The following is a 21,388-nucleotide window of genomic DNA, read 5'->3' on the forward strand; positions in this document are numbered from 1 at the left end:
CTTTTTTAGAAGGCCATCTCTGCCGTCCGATCGTTGAGGGTATATATCAGACCGCCGGATCGCAACCCGAAGCTTCGCCGGAGAAATTGAACGGACGGCGGAGATGGCCAGGGGCTCAGCGAGCCTTCTTCCTCCCGTCAGCCGGCGAGGGGCGGACCTTCCCGGCAGCGGCGCGGCCAGGCGGCGCGAGTCCGAAGAGGGCTCTCAGGACTTGCTTCAGGACCTCGCCCCGCTTGGGTATGTAGCGGGGGTGGGTGCCCCGCGAGGGCCCCGGGTTCACCTTACCTCCTTTGGCTCCACTCGCCGCCATGGAAAGGTTGGTGTCGAGCTCGAAGGCGTCGGAGAAATAGTCGGCGGCGGCGGCGGTGGAACGGACTCCAAAGAGAGAAACAAAACTGATGTGGAAGCTTGGCTGGTTCTGTGCGCTTATATATAGAGAGAGAGAGCTCGAAGTCTCCACTCTTTTTGAGAAGAGGCTGTGGGAGGGAGGGGGTGGCGTTAGCGCTTGCTCGCGGTGGAAGGCAGGAGAGAGAGAGAGAGAGAAAGAGGAAACTTCGGACAGAGTTCGAGGAAATGAAAGCGAAGGAGTCGATCGACGCGGAATCGCTACGCGTTTATGATTTCCATGGAATTGGATGGGCGGGGATTGGCAGGGGGCTGCGTGGTGGTTTGGAGTTCTTTGGCTTGTTCGCGTTTAAGCTTAGAGCGAGAGACAGAGAGAGAAAGAAGAGAGGGAGATTTATATATTTATTCCTTCCACTTTTTTTAGCAATGCCTGGAGGTGTCACATTGTGACCATCAGACACTCATTCTTGTAGATTCCCATCTTGGATTGTCATCCAGCTCATCTCATCTTAGATTGTTGTTGTGGTGCTGCAGATGGTGCAGGGTAAAATTTCTTCAACTTCTGTTTCTCTTATTGGTTAGTTTATAATCAGAATCTAGCGATTGGATTTGTTTTAGAGTTTTTTCGGAATGTCACATAAACCAGCAGGGATGTAGACAGGTCGACCGGCAGGCTACGTTATGTATTTGTTTAAGATGAGATCACTTGGTTTGGAACTTATTTTTAGAAAAAATCACCATAAGATTAGATAAACAAAAAAAAAAAAGGGGAAACAAGGCAATATATAACTACTTATTTGTTGCTCGAGTTTAGGTCTTGAGGTTTCAATATATTTTCATTGTCAAAACTTAGTTATAGGATGTGTTGTAAAATTTAAATTTAATTATGGAGCTTTGGTTAAGTGCTCAAAAGATTTTTCCAGGACTTGCAAGGTAAGTGCAGTGGGAAACCAAACGATCCAGGCATAGCCGCAGAAGTTTTAGACAGTTCCATGAGAATAATTATTGCAGGGAGATCTGCACACGTTCCAAGAAGCTCCACAGATGCATCAAGGATCTCAGGAGAATATCTGATTCCAGATTTGTGCTGTCCTTTGGCAACCTGTTTCTAGATGAAGTTGTCTTGCAGCAGACACATGGCCAAACTAACCTATTGGTTTCAAGTTGGAAGGACAAAGATTTAGGGCCTGAAAACTCTAGCAGGGCTGAGTTGGATTTTTTGTAAGATCGTGGATTGCACAGTCTATTTAAATAAAATTCATATCAACTTAATCCTTTTTCGGTCCAAATTTTATAGGAACAAAAGAAAAATTTCATAGGTTTTTTTTTATTTATACATCCTGTAGTTTAACCGGCCCATAGATGGAATTTAGGTTAAAACTAGAATGAAGAAAGCAGCTAAGGCCCTGTTTGGGAGAGCTTTTGGAGGACCAAAAAGCACTTTGTGGCTATCTAAAAGTACTTTTAGATAAAAAATGGTGTTTGGTAAAATTTTTGCAAACCTGTTTGAGCTTTTGCGGGAAGCTGAAAACAGTTTTTGAGAAGAAGTTCTAATTTGGAGCTTTCCAAAAATGTTGTTTTCAGCTTTGTCGGGAAGCTGTTTTTTGGACCAAAATATCCCCATTTAAATCTCACTTTTTTCTCCAAAATCCTCATCACACCTCTTTCTCTCTCACCCATCCTCCCCCTCTCCCTCTCTATCTTCTTCTTTCTCTCAACGTCGATGCCTCTGTTTCTTCTTCCTTTTCTTTTCTTTTTCTTTTCTTTTTTTTTTTCTTTTTTTTTTTTTAGTTTTGGGAGCTCATGGCTGATTCCCATAAGAAATTCAGCTTAAACCTGTTGGATTTTTCAAAAAAAAAGTTATCCACATTAGTACAATTAACAGAAAATTCTTTGTAAAATATGCATGTTTTCCAATTAAGTAGAGATCTTAAAATTTGGATGGTTAAAGAGGCACTACAAGCTGCTTACAGATTTCACCCCAGATAATCAAGAGATGGCTTAACGGGCAAGCGGCAATTTTTTTAAAATTTTGTGTAGATAATGTCAAAATCATGGCTTTGCCTTGCTACGACTATAACAACAGCCTATTGGCCCGAAGACACGCATCCAAAGACAGCATAGCTTTGGGTTCTTGCAAATTGGGTGCCTCTAGAGGCCATGGGCGCGATTAGGCAATGGGTTGCACAATTTCCAAACGTTAGAAGAACTTAGTATATTTTGGCAACCATGGCTCACGTACAAAAAAAAAAGAAGAAATATATATATATATATATATATATATATATATATATATATATATATATATATATGCACTAGAGAGGGAAGCTCATCCGAAATTTGATTATCCTACCAAACCTCTAGGTTCACTTGGAATGGAACCAAGAAACTACCATTGAGCCATTCGGAGGCATGGGCATGGTAATTCTAGCTAAAACACAACAACAACAACAACAACAACAATAAAATAATAATAATATAAAAATAAATTTACTTATCCATGCCATGCGAGGAGGTTTGCCAACACAAACAATCTGAGTTATGTACCTTATTTAACTGCGAAGCAAGAACGTTTACTATATATTATCAAAAGGAACAATCGAGTTGTCTCATATTATTCTTGGGAAAGATTCTTTGACAGCTGTGAGGGCTATCTAATTCAACACCTTCAGAGATCAGCACCCATCCTCTGAGACAAGATTGCCGAAGAATAGGGATAACTTGCAGGAGAATAGGGATAACTTTTCAGGCTTTCAAAGCGAAACATATCTACAAAAAGGTTAATAAGATCTACTTTGTAAACGACCTCGATAGATATTCCTTCTAAGTTCTTAAACATTTTATTTTCTAAGTAACCTAAAAATGACTAAGCACAAACATATATAACATTGTAGTAACCCTGCATGATTTGTTATTATTCTCATGAACTCTGCAAGATTTGTTGCTGCCATCCCTAACTTGATCCATGAGCTGAATCAAGCACCTGCAGGCTGCAGCAAAGACTGAGGCCCTGTTTGGGGGAGCTGTTGGTAGTAGAGCTATTGAAAGTAAAGTCGTCTGAAGTAGAGCTGTTATAAAAAGTTGTTTGTTGTTTGGTAACTATATTTATAAAGTACTGTGACACTTTAACATATGTTTGTTAAATAAACTGAGAAAGTATTTTTACATGATAAAATTACCATAAAGGACATTATATAGTATTATACAACAGAACATAATAAAACATAATATATATTAATACATAAATATACAATATAGAATAATATTAGTATAAGAAAAAATAATATTATTATAATATAGCATAAATAGTAATATAATTATTAGAGTAAATTAATTTTTGATAATATAACATAATATTAAATTATTTAACATAACATACTAATGTATTATGATATAATGTAATATATATTATATTTATAGTATAATACAATAATAAAGGTATAAAATATTATAATTATTAATATAAATTAATTTTTCATAATATAACATAATATTAAATTATTTAAAATAACATATTAATGTGTTATGATATAACGTATTATAATATTGTATTTATATATAATACAATAATAAAGGTATAAAATATTATAATTATTAGTATAAATTAATTTTTCATAATATAATATAATATTAAATTATTTAAAATAACATATTAATGTGTTATGATATAACGTATTATAATATTATATTTATAGTATAATACAATAATAAATGTATAAAATATTATAATTATTAGTATAAATTAATTTTTCATAATATAACATAATATTAAATTATTTAAAATAACATATTTATGTATTATGATGTAATGTAATATAATATAATATTTATAGTATAATACAATAATAAAAGTATAAAATATTATAATTATTAATATAAATTAATTTTTCATAATATAACATAATATTAAATTATTTAACATAATATATTAATGTATTATGATATAATATAATATGATATTATATTTATAGTATAGTACAATAATAAAGGTATAAATATTATAATTATTATTATAAATTAATTTTTCATAATATAACATAATTTTAAATTATTTAACATAATATAGTAATGTATTATGATATAATATAATATGATATTATATTTATAGTATAGTACAATAATAAATGTATAAAATATTATAATTATTAGTATAAATTAATTTTTCATAATAAAGGGATAAGCTACGTAATACATTATATTTTAATATGGGCATTTTTGTGAAAAATACAACTTTCTGATAAAGTTGAAAACGGCATTTTCGGAAAGCACTAAATTAAATCTTTTTTTCAGAAAAAAAGATGAAACAGTTTTTTGAAAATTTTATCAAATATTATTTTTTATCTAAAAATATTTTTAGAGGGGTAGAAAATATTTTTTGATCCTCCAAAAGCTTTTCAAGGTAGTTGATGCGACCGGAAAAAGCAACTGGAAGAGAGGAATTTCAGAAGACTTTTGAGCACACCGCCGCTTTTGGAGGCTGCCCTCTTTCCAACCAAGGGTACGGTGCCACGTTTGAGAAGCAAAATGTCTTGGCAGTGACTTGAGAGTTGTGACAGTGAATAGAGAAGGGAAAGGGCTCACTTAAAAAGGCCACCAGCTCGTTAATTAGGAGGCTTCCACCTTGTTTCATTGAAGGGTTTTTGATAGTCTCGTTTCTTTTATTCTCTTTTTTGTGGCTGAAAGGGTCAAATTGAGATGGTCGAGTTCTCATCTTCTATATCTTCTAGTTCTTTGAGGTGAGCTTTCACACTGAGAGAAGCTTTCACACACAGAGAGAGACAGAGGGAGAGAGAAGGTTCCGCTATAGTTCGAAGGGATCCTGCTAGATTTAATGGGTGCTATTGTGAGAGTCCAAAACCAGTTTTTTTTTTGATTCCGGAGAGGAAAGGACAAGGAATATTCTACATACACTTCTATAGCTCTACCCCACAATTCTACCGTTAGAAAAAGCTGATATTATTTAACATTTTTTTATTTTCAACCTCAGTGTAATTTACGCTATCTTTTATTTAGAATATGTAAAAATGTCTATACATGGAATATTAGAATGTCTAAGTGTATCTATTTGGAACTGAATGATGATTCTACACACGATCAGAAATTTAATTCATTGTGCAAACTAACCTTTTAATTCTCAATATTGACAATGTTCACCCTAAAATAGCTATATTGTGTCTAAAAATTCTCAAAAAATGCTGCATAAATGTCTAATTTGATAAAATCTTTATAGTGATAAGAAAATGTTGCTGCTGATACCTTAAAATAACAGTAGGGGCATAATAAAATTTTCAGACTTTATATTAGCAGGAAGCATTCGTAGTCTTGAATCCTAGTGGGAGATCTCGTAAGATGCTGGGATGGGATATCCTACCATGTTAGGATAAGACAATCTTGCCATTGTTCTAGTATCCCGATCGATGCCTCCTAAAACATCCGCCATCTCAAATATCGGTATAGGGCGACATGGCAACCCATCTTATTCCACAAAAAATGAAAAAAAAAATGATGGACCCATCTCAAGGATTTAAAACCTTGAGTGCATCTATGTGTATCAGTATATGTTTTCCCCATATGCATTTTTTTTTTTTTTGCTAAAACCATATGCATATTTTTGGAAAGTAGTTTCAGTGGGGAAAAAAACAGTACCCAGCCCTGAAATTGATTGTTGCTGCACAATTATGGTTTGGATATGTTCATCTAATTTTTTGTCCCTGTCTTCTTGATGGGATTTTATGTGCACTTTTGTACCATCATGCCTGTAATACACTGTTGTTCACACATATCCCAAGGGGCTGAAGAAAATAAATTGGGAACAAAACAGGAGATCGATCAGGTGTTAAATTCTGAACAATGGGCATTTATTTAGTCTCGTCTTGAGCACTATATTATTTTTGTTTGTTTTAATATATGAAAAATGTTTACTAGAAATGTGGTGGGAGAATGCAGTGGCATCCTTGGGGAGGGGTTTGTTGAATGGCTTGCCCAAATCCAATTGCCAATGCAAGAGTTTGATTTTTTAGCTGTGCTAAACTAACACCAGAAGGAAGAAAACAATGTGAACTTTAGACCATACTACAATTTATTATTAATTTGGGCATAACCCAAACGAAAATCATATGAAACGGGCACCAGAGAATGGAATATAGGGCACGGTTTTTTTTTCTTTTTGCTACGTTTCTTCTTGCGTCCTTCTTAATTAAAAAATCTAAAAGTCAAATAGAAACAAAAAAATTCCTACTAGCAAAGTCCATCAATTTTCTAATTTAAATAAAAATAAAAAAGAAAAAAATTGTTTTCTGCTATAAATTTGAGGCTGAGCGATTGCTGATTTCACATATTATATCTTAAAAAAAAAAAAATTTCACACATTAGATCTTAAAAAATAGTGAGTGAAAAAGCAATCTTTTGATAGAAATAAAATGCAGACGATTTTTCTACGTGGACGGTCTCTTCTGGCACCGCCTAATATGATTTTTGTTCTAGCCCAATTGGATGGTATCCTTTTCCTATCTAGAGACTAGAGGTGCTTCAGCCATGTAGCTTCTCTCTCTCTTTCTCTCTCTAGATGTCACCAGGTCTTAGACTTGATTAGAATTTTGAACATGATATAGAAACAGCTACAAGATACAAATGACTTGTCAAACTTATGCGAATCCAAGCATGTCCGGAAATAATCTGGATCATCTCGGTTCCTGAAGATCCTCAACCACATAAAAAAAAGAGCTGGCTTCTTAGGTTAAGGAAGAGCTGAAGTGGGGCCATTGCTTGACAATGAAAGGCTGCACCTTCACTCTAATCTTATTCTGTCGTAAACTTTTGCATTAAACTCTAAAAACTTTTTAACTCAATGGATTGCCTCTGAAGGAATGCTAAGTAAGCTACTGTAAACACATTCAACTTGGCGACAGGGGTTTGGTGTGATTCACAAGGTTTAGTGCAATTAACAAAGGCTGGAAGAATGAGCAATAAATAGAGTCGTGATAAGTAGTACTTTTCTTTCTTTTACCAACACACCTCCTTCCTTTCTTTTAATTGGATGAGAGAGGTGAAAACTCAGCTATGGAATCCGAATATTAAAGAATATTAAAGACCATACGTGTTTCAGCAAAAGAAAGCCAAAGCTTCCATAATTCCATTCATTCCTCCATACAGAAAGAAAGCATCACAAACTAGAGCACAAAATAGCGTCCTCCAACTCAACGACACCAGCAGTGGGGATGGAAACACGAACAGTTGCATAGCAAGAAGATTTAGACCAGGGAGGCAAATCATTTTCTTCATTTGGCAGTGCATCTCCATGCCAAATAATTACAATACCGATCGGTCTCAAGAACAACCATAAATCTTCTAATTTCATACGTATCACAGAAATCAATAGGCCTTTTGCCCCCACAGGAAACAAGAAATCTTATAATTAGAACGAAAAAAATTGAGGGATGAATTATAAAAATCTTAAAAATTATACTACAAAACAATAAAAGCATTCCCTTGTTAACTAGTAGTGAGTATAAAGAACCTCATAGAACCATACCACCAAAAGACCCAAACCCAATCCTCAAAATGAAATCATAGCTTCCATGTCCTCGGTCATGGCTAATATGCAAAAAACTGCCAAAATACAAAGAAAAACCATACCATCCACCCATCGCCAATTTCTTTAACAATGAAAATATCACCAAGTATTAATTATCTTGAATAAAGAAACGCAAACAGTCTTCAAATAACAATATATATATCACATTACTAATAAAACAAAGGGAACAATGTCACTCTCAATTGAGGTGGCATATACACTTGAAAGAACAACACCATAGTCACACACTTAAATGAACACTCATACCTTATGCTATTGAGTACATCCATAGCTCCACCCTCTCACACGACTTGGCACATACACACACCTAAAGAACGATATCCCTCCACAAGAGAGGCGATCCATCCATCTACCCTAACTCCTGATTACATAACCACTAAGCAAACGTATAACATAAGAAATCAAAGCACTAACCCCATATCATTTCTTTCCGCTATCCATGAACACTTTTTTCACACATCAAGACCTTGACTTCATGGCATTAGTATCCATCTAGTCGGCCGGTGGTTCGCAGCAGCAGAGGAACTTCATAATACTCCTCATGACGCCTCCCCTCTTGGGGCCTGACCCTGCAGAGTTGGAAGAATCCATGGAGAGCACCAATAAGCCAAGTGGCAAGAACTAATTAATGCAGCAGCTGATCAAGGTCTCTTCTCTAGTGTTTGCACTTGACAAAAGGGAGCACCCGTCTTAAATAGACAAGCTTAGCAGTTAAACAACGGCATTTGCCTTGTTTGGTCTGATTAAGGTGGCTTCCACATGATTTCGAGGAACTTGTATGGTAGTTTTTTCCTGTTTTACAGCAGGGGATGCTCATGAAAGTGCTTAATATTTTCTTTTCCTTGGTCTTCAAAACCATGGAGTCCTTGTCGTACTTGTAAGAGTTTTGCTAACAGAAGAATAGAACCTGCTGCATGAGTCGCGAACGCACAGCAGGAAATGGAGTCAGATGAGACCACACAGTTACCAAGAACGAGTATTGCACCACAGGGTTCCGTTTCTACGAAATCCCCATGCTCCTTTGAATTTGTCGGGACTCAGGAATGACATCTTGCCTTGCCAACTGCAAAAATTTTCAGAGTTTGGATCCTCCCATATTATATTATATTTTGTTTTTATAATATATATTATCGTATCATAAAATGGTTATTTTCACGTATGTGTTCGTTTTGCAAATAACGTTTGGCTGGCGTTAGACTTTATTCAAGGTCTTATGCTCCAAGTAAATACCATTGTGAAGAACATAACATAATACAGAAATCTAGCCTTGATTTTCTGGATTAGTTGGACATGTCGATCGAGAAAAAAAGAATCATATAAAATAAAATATCGAAAATATAATGTCAACCATGACTAACAATCTGAAAAAGTTGGATTTGGTGTTGTCTGACCAGGGAATAGGCAGGATCAACCTCTAAAAACTAAATGTTAATCCAACTCGATCATGTAATGTAATGTATTTACTGCTTTAAGAAAAAGAAAGAAAGAATAACAAAAAAGAAGTGCATAGCTTTTGAGTCGTATATGAAATACCACATCAAAAAAGCTATGGAAAGGGGCTTCACCGAGAGACTAGTCAATGCAATACAGTTTAGAACTTCCATGCAATTCTGTTCTTAGGAGAAAGAACAAAGAACGACCGAGGCTTTGTTATTTCAAAGTTATAAACTTGCAAACTTCCTTATGGTGACAGTCCATATAAGCATAAGAGGGAGAGTATGTGCACAGGGCATCTCCTTCTGGCCTTAATGCTTAGGGATCCAAATATTCTTAGTCAAATATTCTCATGCCCAATATACGGCATAAGGCTATGGAATATAGAAAGGTCATCTAGCTAGGTTCTTTCCTTCGTTTTGGTTTTAGTTTCTTTCATTCTCCTAGCTAGCAGAGGCAAATCCAACATTGATCCTTGGGAGTGCCAAAATAAATAATTAAAAAAATTAGATTTTTTTGCATGGATACTCTTCTAAATATCGAATTTTGCTTGAATACTCTTCAAAAATTGATATTTGCGTATATACCCTCGTAAAACTTTGTTATTGTACAAATACCCCTAATATAACAGTTGTTTTAACGGAGTTAAAAAAAATTATATTTATATTGATTAATAATAAAATAAAATTTTGAAATTACGCTATTATCCTTACTCCCTTCCCCTCTTGGGATCGCGAACGTTGTTCGCCTGCGGGCGAACAGATCGCGATTGCGATCTCGCGATCCCTTGGGCGATCGCCCACGGGCAGGCGGGATCGGCCTCGCGAGCAAGATCGGCCCGAGATCGCGATGCCGCTCACGAACTTTCTCCTTCCTCCCTACGGCGCTGGCAATGCTGCTGGTTCTGTCGCAGATTTTTTAGAGGCCGAAGCCTTGGGGAGTGGAGTCTGCCAGGACTGCTTTCTTGAAATTATCAGAAGACATCAATGCTCAGCTGCTTGATATAAGAGAAGGGAGGGATTTAAAGAAGGTGGGCAGCCTGGATGTCCGGGGTTGGAAGGAGAAGGCCGTTTTGATCACGTATAGAGGAGATGACAAGCCTAGGTTCTTGAAGAAGCTGACCTTCAAAAAAAAAGTTTAGGGACCTGGGAATCCCACAATGTTCATTCTGGACAAGTAAGATGACAAACTTGCTTGCTGTTTGGTTTCAAGTGATTCAGTTCCCATTTTACTATTCAAGAACGCTGTCGTGATTTTTATATAGAAGTTAGAAATGGTTGGATTGATACTTTTACACCTTATTTGCTTTCAAGTTATTTGGAACACGACTGGTAGTACCCATTCGTGAAGAGCTTAAAAATAAAGATCCAGTGGCACTCTCTGGCAAGTTATTCTCACCAGATGTTGATTTGGAAGCAAACACTTTCATAACTTCAGACGCAATAGAGCTTGGAGTTGACTTGATTTCCTGTATGTCTTCAAGCTGCATTCCATAAGGCCACATGAAATTTCACTAATTTATACAAAAATGAAAACAAAAAAATGATGATGGTGACAAATAGTTTTTAAATAATTATTTCTATTTCAAAGTGTTTTATGGAGAGGATGTTCGTGATAAAGTTTCTTCCAAGGCCTAGAAATAAGATATTAACTAATAAATACCGCATTATGAAGGCTATCATATTAATTGATGTATCTAAAATTTTTTCCATCTACTAGAATTCTTTTTTGCATATATACTCTTCTAAATATAGAAAATTACATGAATATCCTTGTAAAGTTACTATTTGCTTATATACCCTTATAAATGTTTTTATTTGCATGCCCACCTATTAAGGATATTTTAGTCATTTTAATTTGAAACCGTTAATTTTTTAACGGCGTTAGATGGCATGGATACATATGCAAAAACAAGAATAAAAAAAGGGTAGAATAGCAAAACAAGTATTTAATGAGGGTATACATGCAAATATCAATTTTGAAAAGGTATTCACGCAAAATCCAATATTTAGAAAGGTATCCATGCAAAAAACTCAAAAAAATTAATTTATATGTTCAACTAATGGGTTGTGTGTGTATGTGTGCATATATGCAAAGATGAGAAAAAAAGGCTAGACGGAAGCTAGGGTTTTCTGGATTTGGCAGAGCCAGGGAAGAAGTGGGAGTTGGTCTCCTCCTCTGACTCCAATAGAGAGTTGGAATTCCTTCAAGACTTGATTAGGGATCAGAGCTCTATTAGGCCCTTTCAAGCACCAAACCGGTGGGGAGGGGGAGGAACCCATAAATATTAGTATGGGAACCCATAAATATCCCAAATATTTGAGGGAGAGCCGGGATAATCTAAACAAGAAAAATTAGTATACGAACCTCAAATTAGCTACAAATATCTTATCAATTAAAACTTTCCTAATTGATAAGATGCTTATTGTAATGCCTAGCCAAGCTAATAAGAAATTGGGCCTAGTCCACTTGACCGGCCTAGATATAAGAGTTGGAGTAGAAGACGGAAAAATAAAAAGGGATAGAGCTATATTCGACTTGGAGTAGGAGACCGAAAAAAAAGAGATGGAGCCCTGTTTGACTTGAAGTAGGAGATAAAAAAAATAAAGCTCTGTTCGACTTAGAGTAGGAGGCATACATTTCCTCCATCCCAATTTTCTACAAGAACTTGAAAACTTAGCCTCCAACGGCTATTTAAAAACCCTACACCCCCTTTCACCTCACCATCGATAGGTTTTGCCAATTATCACCTGTTGCCCAAGGAGACAACCCAAGAGGGGGGGGGGGTGAATTGGGTTTTAATTAATTATTGCTCAATTAAAAATAAGGTGAGTGATTAACTAAATATATTGCAAGTGAATTAGTTAGATCACTAGATGCAATGAGTGAAGAGAGTGAAAGAGACAAGGTGCAATACAAACACAGAAAGATTTATAGTGGTTCGGAGCCAACTCTTGCTCCTCTATCCACTCTCCAAGCTGCACTTGGGAGTTCACTATAATTCCTAGGATTACAGCCGGTTGTTTTATAAGCTCACAACCCAACTTGTTGTTTTCACGAGGTCACAATGAACTCGATCGGTTTTGACAGGCTCACCAACTAGAACCATCCGATTTTTTTTTTCGGGTTCACAATCAAACCCAGTTAGTTTTTTCCGGTTCACCAACCACAACCTTACACTGTTGGTTTTATCTTTGGCTCACTAACAAACCTTACAACCCTTGATACAATCCCCTGATTGAATCACGTATACAAAATAAGATATTAAAAGTTCTCAAAGAAAGCTTCTAAAAAGCAAGTGTGAGACAATATAAATAAGGTTGAGTTAGAAGCCCTCAAACAGATTTTAGATGAGGAAGTGGGGGCTTCTTGATTTCTGAGTCTCCTCTTGAATGTGCCGAAGGATGGATGTAATAACCCCAAAAATTTTTTATATATATATATTAAAAAAGGATAAAATAGTCCTTTAAAATTGATATAAGGGGTAAAATTGGAAGGAATCAAAAGATAATGGCATAGTTGTAGATGCGTTGAAGTGGTAAGGGTAAAATTGGAAGAAATCAAAAGTTAATGGCATAACAGTAGATATGTTGAAGTGTTAGGGGCAAAATGAAAAATTTAGCATTTGATGTGACTTAATTCATGGGTTTGGTGGCTCAGACATGGAATGAAACAGAGAGGAGAGGGGGGAGTCTCAGGCGTGACAGAGAGAAGGAGAAGAAGAAGAAGAAAAGAAAGGAAGAAAAGAAGAGGAAGAAGAAGAAGAAGGGAGCCCGGTTGCGCTGTTAACTGAAGGTAAAAGCGTAGATCTCCTTTTCCTCTATGCAAAGATCTCGATTTTCTGAAGAGAAAAAGATAAATACCCATCCCCACCTAGTCTTTTGATGAAATTAGGCCATACAAAGGGTGGATGTAGTCTAGAGGGGTCGGATAAGGGTTGTAAAGGTGGTTAAAAGAGGAAGAATTAGATTTCGACGAGTTTTTCCGGCACTGCGGAAAAACTGTGTCGAAGTCCCAACTTCGGTGAATTATTTCGGAGGTCAATTGGCCTCCGATAGCAATGCATCTTACCTCTTTGGAAACCCCTATGAGTGTAGAACATTGGGTAAAAAATTTCATAAGAGGAATTACAAGGGGTAGATGAGTAGTTAAATTGGTTCCAAATTGTGAAATGACTTCTTTTGTAAATTGATTTTATTTTCTCTATTTCAAAGACTTGTAAAGCCCTTTTCAGTGGTATATTAAGTTGCATTGCACTCCCTTGACCCCTCACTCCCAACCCTGATGTTAGTTTATGATTGGGTCGTAGTTGAGTGAGTGGTAGTTTTGATTATACTCCTTTTTAGTAGAGTATTGGAAGGGTGCATTATGGCATTTACGCATGGCTTGGCAGTATCTACAGGATACCTATAGTCGATGGGGTTAGACATCAGCCTGTGTGCACATATTAGCCTTCTGGATGGGTGGAGCCCAGTCCCTTTCTAGGGGGGACACGGCCCTAGGCGTAGGATTGGCCGGTCCTGCAACTTATATTCTGCTTGCCGCCGGGCAAAGTAAGACCCCGCGAGGTGCAGTATGGCTTTCCGCGGATGTAGAATTTCCGCGAGGTGCCATTTAGTAGTCGGATGTAAGATGATTCTCACGTGTTTTTATGGATTTCTGTTCTAGATACTGGCCGGCATTTACATGATTAGTGTGGTGTCTTATTCTGCATATGCATGTGACAGTAGGGAGTTGTTTTGGTTCGCCTGGGGCGTAAGACCTACATTCCGACAGCTATCTAGTGATGACTTCGCATATTGACACCCTGATTTACATATTGGTGTGGTGTCATATTCTATGCATGCATATGGCAGTAGAAAGTTGTTGTGGTTCGCCTGGAGCGTAAGACTCATCTCTCGATAGCTATTTATTGATGTTTCAGTATATTGACACCCAATTTGTATGTTCCAGCATTATGATCTGTCGAGCATATTCATGAGTAGCATATATGTTTACTTGATTATTCCATATATGCTCCAGATGAGTTGATTGTGATTGTGGTGATATTGATGATTTACTCCATATTCTTTATGTTGAGTTCATGTTCATCTTGTTATTGATCTTGAGATTTCATCTCGAGCCATGATTATATTCTGTCTCATATGCATAGTACTCTCTACTCCACTCACTGAGTATTCATATACTCACTCCCCAGTTTGGTGTTTTTGATTTCAGGGCAGGTGTTGTATAGAGAGGAGCAGTGTTAGAGATTGTCTGCTAGCTGTGCCGCTCCATAGTATAATGTAGATAGAGGTTTATATATTTTGATATATTATAAACCTTCTGTTGTATATAGTGTATGGTTATAGTCATAGATCCTGTTGTGGATATGGGTTTGACCATGGATGGAATGGGAACCAAATTTTTATATAGATGAGTTATATGCCTGTGATGATGTATTGATATATATTGTCCAGATTTATTATGTGACAGATTATGTGATTGCTGCTCTGACAGATAGTGTTATTGTATGTATTGAGATAATCCTAACAGGTCACCATAGGAAAGATGATCATTTTGTGCATGTATCATGCCAAAATTTTCAGAATTTATTGATGATTGATAGGTAGTAGGGTTCTACGTGGTGGCTGGTGGCCTTATGCCTACCCGCACCCTAGGACCGTCGCGGCGGCCCGCCGGGAGCGGGGCGGGGGTCGTGACAATGGAGGACAGTAGTAGAGCCTTGAATGCGAAGGAAGCACTTTTTGTTTTTGAGTTGAATGCACTTCTTCCTTTATTTTCTTGGATTCACTCTACAGAAGCTTTTGGTGGTTGAAATACTTTAATGCTAAGATGGAATAACTCTCTTCTTATCTACTACTGTTCACTCTGGCTATTTAAGTGGTTCCTTTTGAAAATTAGCCGTTAGAGAGAGATTTGGAGCCGTTATGTTCCGTCTGCACATCCTGACAATGTATCCGTTGGGATCGGAGGCGACTCGTGCGATCTGGAGTCGACTCGGCTATTACTGGAGTCGACTCGCGCTTTACTGGAGACGACTCGCCCGCTGTTCTAGATTTGAATTAAAGTGCATGCCTCGTCCCGGAGTCGACTCGGACCAAACTAGAGTTGACTCGTCAACAGCTGGAGACGACTCGGGCACTTAGGGGTCGGCTCGTTCTCAGGGTTCCAGAAACTCACTTTCTGTTTTTCTTCCTCAAGTCGACTCGGATTTATTTGGAGTTGACTCGGCTGACTTGAGAAACGACTCGATATTTTCGGGAGACGACTCGTTCTCAAAGACCGAAAAATCGATTCTCTGTCTTTTGAACATTTCTGCCTTGGAGTCGACTCGGACCTTACTGAAGTCGACTCGACTATCTTGGGGGTCGACTCTGCAACACTTGGAGTCGACCGTGCTAAGGGACTCCGAAAGCTGATTCTCTGCCATTTCATACTGTTTTCCTCTGGGAGTCGACTCGTTATACTAGGAGTTGACTTGCCAAGAATCAGAGTCGACTCGCAACCTTTTGGAGTCGACTCGATAATAGGGTCTAAAATTCATCGTTTTGTCTTTCTGTTTGTTACCGTTTGGAGTCGACTCGAAAACATCTGGAGTCGACTCGGCAAGCATCGGAGTCGACTCGAAACCTTTTGGAGTCGACTCGTTAACAGGGTCTAAACCCATCGTTCTGTCTTTCTGTCTGTTCTCAGTCGGAGTCGACTTGAGGAGTTCCGGAGTCGACTCGAGCTTGTGCCAGAAACATCAAATCACCCGGAGTCGACTTGCAAAGTTCCGGAGTCAACTCGTGATGCAGACTTTGGTTCAAATTGAGTCCAACACTTAGCCAAATTACTTTGAACCAAAGCTCGAGGCACTTAAACAGAAATTCACACATATTTGCCTGAAATACTAGATTGAATTCATTAGTACAACATAAGATATACTCAAATGCTTTGTGCTCATCAAAATCAATTAGAGAATACTCAATTACTCCACATCACCGCTAGACCACCATTGTTTTTTTCCTCATTTTCCTCTTGATTTCCAACAATCTTGGCTCACAGTGCTCACCGGAGATTTCAGTTAAGCACTTGCCAGAGTCTTAGGTTTTGAGAGAGATTTTTGAAATTATTTGAATCTGTAGTTTGGTTTCACTCGCAAAGCAAGTAATGATCTATCTTTCTTAAAATATTTTTTATTTATACAAAATTATTTTTATATAAAAAAATTGTTAATCGATTTATATATGATTTATGAATTTTACAAGATAATGATTTGAAAGAAAAATAAATATGTAATTCGGAATAATATTTTCAGATTTTTGCTATTTATTGATCTTACATCGTATATACATATTCTGATTGGATTATGCTATATATGTTATTTTGTTAAATTTTTTTTGATATATATCATATTTGAACTCCTGACTATGTTCTGTATTCTATCAATTAAAGGTTATGCATTGGTACTTTGATTATTATTGAGCTAACTGATTCTACTTCTGACCCCGCCGTAGGATATAAGTCCAGTATTCTAGCCCCGTTCCATTGATATGGACATATGTGAGATCAACAAATGCTCGGGAGTTCCTCTATACAATCCTTGTCCTTCTTTTTGTTGCTGGATATTTTATTTGTATACATATTCTCTTTGTTTTCTCAACCTCTAATGAGTTACAAATAGAGTTAGAAAGATTAAATCATTAATACTTCCATCATATATGATTGAGTTACTAAAACTTTTGGATAGGTATCCTAAATCTGAACTGAATGCTTTATGGTTAAAGAATCTCCTTCTAGTTGCTCTGAAACAATTAGGAGATTCTCTGGAACAAATATAGGGTTCTGCTTCTGGTGACAACATGGCCCACTCCATAGGGTATAAGTGTGATTTTGTTTCTGGCCTAGCCACAGAGTATAAGTGTGACCATAGTTAAGGACTATTGAATTGAATATAATTTGTTTTGAATTGAAATTATGATTATGTATACAAATATTATAAAGATATTGATTTTACTGAATTTATGCTTGAGATGGAATTGACTGTCTTTATACTGATTCATTGTAATTTGCATTTATATTTATATGTTATTACATGAATTATCTAGTTAAGGTATTCATTACTTACTGGGTTGTCTAGCTTATTTTATGATTTCTTATTTTTTTTACAGAACTAGCGCGATCGGGATTCAATATTGGAGAGTCACTAGTAGAACTTTAGCACAAATTACCTTGGAATAGAGTTTATTTAAATTAATATATTATCTTAGAATATTGTTAAAATTGTGAGATATTTAGATTTTGAGTTAGTTATTTAAAAATAATTTGCATAGTATCATTTATGGTTGTTCCGCTGAATGTTCATAATATTATATTGAGATGCCTTGCATACTTGTAGGAGGGATCCTATAAGTATACGACAGTTACCGTGACTCTAGCTTACGTTCTCGAGTCGGGGCATGACACTTATGTTGGATTTATGTTGTTTTTTCCTTTTTTTGATATAACATATATGCTAATTGTTGAAAATAAGCTACCTTGAAAGTGGCAATAATTTGTAGCACAAAAAAAAAAAGTTGCAATAATTGCTGTAGTAATGGACAAATGCAAAAATTTAAGATGGGTCCCCGCGCCACTTCAACCCCGGATCCATCGTTGCTCAGGGACCCTGCAAGCTCGAAGTTTTTTAAAAGTCAAATAAAGAATATGGAAGTGAACCAAAGTTATAATCGGAAGAAGTTGGCTTTATAAAAGTAATGCCAAAGCAAACATTTGGCTGGGGAGGCTGAAAGGAATCTCAGAAATGAAAGAAAGGGAAGAAAATGAGAAAGCTAGCTTTGCACACCAGCGAGACTGCTTCGTATGTTTTCCTAGTTGACATTCTTTGCAGTCCTCGAAAACAAATTTATTAATCCCAAACTTTGGCTATCGGATTTTAGCCGACAATCTCTGACCAGCCAACACATGCCACGTTTCTGCCTGTTGTCGTAGGCTGGCAACGTCATGATACCAAACCTCAGCACCTTACGTTATATTTCATGCGTGGCTATCTAGTCTAGATTCCCTCGGGAACTCATAATTATGCCAAGATTTTGGTTTTCTTTAAATTATTTTCACCTGGTATGATCACAATTTAATATGTGCACTTTAAAATAAATAAACCATATCCATGCAACATCAAATATATATATAATATTCATGATCATGCAGGTGATTTGGGCGCTGGAATCTTTACATATTATTTATTTTAATTAGGAGCATTATATATATATAATATTCATAATTATGTAGGTGGTCATATATTGGAATTCTTATCTCAACCAGTAATGCAACCAACCAAACACACAAATATTGGTCCACGTGCAAGCACACCTAATGCATCTGGTTAATTTAGAATCAATATTGGTAAATCAAGATTTGAAAACCAATCTCCTTACTAATTTTAAATAATTAATTATAAATTTATAATTTTCTAAATTTTAAAATCTGACTTTTCAATTCTAACTCTACTTTCTAGCTTTCTATGAATACCCAAATACTTAATTTTTAATTCAACAAAAAAGGGACCAGAATCTTACTTTGATTAGTGAGCTAGGAGCGACTTTATGCTAGTCCTATTCGGTCCAAATTGCTACCTGCCTATACAATTAAACCAACCCCAGATTGGAAAAACAATAGAGAGCAAAATGAGGAACGACCCAAATTTGGGGCAGTGGGAGCAAGTGTTAGAATGAAGCCCTAGACAGCCCTAGAACTATAGCATGAGCTCAGTAACTAAATAGAAATAGGACGACGCATGTGGCAAATTTTTTCTTTCTCCTAGGCCTTACTGCATGAGCTTATAAGCCAAGCACGGAACAAGACTTTTCTACGAATAGCTTAATGCACTGCAACATAAGCATTCTGGTATTGCAAGAAGAATCATTTTAAGGCTGACCACTATATTGGAGCGATAGCGAAGCCAAGTCGGGCAGCTCTTATAGCAATAGCAAACCTGCTCATGGCCCTTTTTTTTTTTCTTATTTTGTTTAGGCACCGTTTTCTTACTGAAATAGGGTTCGCCCTTGATACCATGGTGGGAATGAGTGCATAGGCTGGTTCAGCCCGACCGAGGAGCCAGGAGAGATCCGGAGAGAGAGACATGAGAGAGAGGTCGAGAGACAGAGGATGAGAGAGAGGGGGGGAGATTGAGAGGTTCGGGTTGTATCTTTTATGAGAAGGAAGGATTCATCTTCCTTCGTGCGAATTCACCGTTGGATCGTGCAATTTGTGTGCAGCGGACGAATAAGAGAATTCGGAATGCTTTGAGAGCTGCGAAATGAGCTATCCAAACGGTCGACGTCGTGAAAGAAGATCAATCATTCTTTCGCGCGAAAGATACACCGCGAAAAGAGCGTGAAAGCGGGCGGTTCAGCCCCTCGGCCGCTGCCTGCATCACGGCCGCCTCGGTGGCGGCCGCCACATGGAGGGAGATGCGAGAGAGACGAGGAGGCGGCGGCAATCTCGGCCGCAGGTCAAAAACAGGGGAAGACAAGAAACCTAGGAAGAGATTGGTTGGCTTGTGGCGACCAGCCACGACCTCCGGCCGGGATAGAGGGAAGAGGAAGAGCAAGAGGCGGTGAGGTCGGTGGCGAGGTCGCAGCTAGGAGAGGGCCTCTTCGATTGGTTCGCATGCGGGGAAGGGCAGAGAAGAATAAATAGAAGGGAAGACGGTGGTCTCGCCCTCTCTCCGGTCACGTCGGCGGCCAGCATCCGGCGTGGCGCACTCCGCCCTCTCCTCTGTTGCCAAACAGGCGCGGTTGGACAATCATCATTCTACAACATCATCAAGCTAAAAATAGAAATATGCACTTCATCCAGTTAAAACATAAACTTTCTCAAAATAAAGACAGAATAGATTGCTTTAAGGTTTATATTAATATTAGATAAGCATTGTTTTTCATGGGGACATAAGCATATGCATGTATGTATCTATTAAGAAGTACATGAAAGCTAGATTCAGCGTGCTTTATTTATATGGAACTCCGGACTCCGCCTCGCTCCCGATCCATTACGACTTATCTTCGATTCGGGGGCGCGAGCAGCAGCAGAGCCACCTTAGTATGCCTTTCAAGATGTCGCCACGCTTGTGCCTATGGCCGTCGCAAGCAGTCTTCTTGCAGGGCAGCCGGGGCTTAAACCCGGCGGCCGAGGTTTCGTTCATGGAGTTCGGCTGCTGCGTTTGAGAGAACATGGTGTAGTCTTGCAACCTTCTTCAGTGGTTATGAGGCAAAGTGGTCGCACTAGAACACTTAAATAACGAGAACCAATATTAACAACTAAAAAAGTTCATCAACTAGGCATTTGGCTAGAGTGGGGAACGGGCGGTCAGGACCATCCCACTAGGTTACCAAAGATTTTCAGCCGAAGTATAACTTTCTATAAGTACCTAAGATCTTTCTAACGAATAATCTATATGAAACTAAATACACGTCTGCACGGTTCCTCATATACTCTCTCCGTTTAAATCTTGACATCTTCGTCACGCTAAAAATTCAAATCTATTTAAATCTAATCACAAGCACCACGTAATCAATCCCAATGAGCTCGTACTGCAATGTCCTTCCATTCAAATCTAATCACAAGTATTGCGTAATCAATCTAAATGTGCTCGTACTGCAGTGTCTTTTAGTCCACATAGGTTATGAGCCAGATCCGCTCTAATACTATTTTGTCACAATATAATATCTCATACGAAATAGCTAGCCAGAAGGTATTTTTTAGATTCCTCAGTTCTGTATAAGTACCCAAAATCTCTCCGATGAATAACTGATATAAGACTAAACACACGCCCATATGGTATTTCATATGAGTTTCTTCCCATATCTTTCTAATTCTCGAGTCAATGCATTAGTTGGCTATTAGGTCTCCCAACTAGAATTTGCCCAAAATCTTCAGCTATATTTGATTCTAGAAAGAAGGAACAATAGGGAGAGAGGTTCTCCTCTTAATAGTTTTCCTATAAATTTGTTGATGATTTGTCTTAAAAGA

This window comes from Phoenix dactylifera, chromosome 11 (assembly GCF_009389715.1).
Source record: "Phoenix dactylifera cultivar Barhee BC4 chromosome 11, palm_55x_up_171113_PBpolish2nd_filt_p, whole genome shotgun sequence".
Classification (NCBI taxonomy): domain Eukaryota; kingdom Viridiplantae; phylum Streptophyta; class Magnoliopsida; order Arecales; family Arecaceae; genus Phoenix; species Phoenix dactylifera.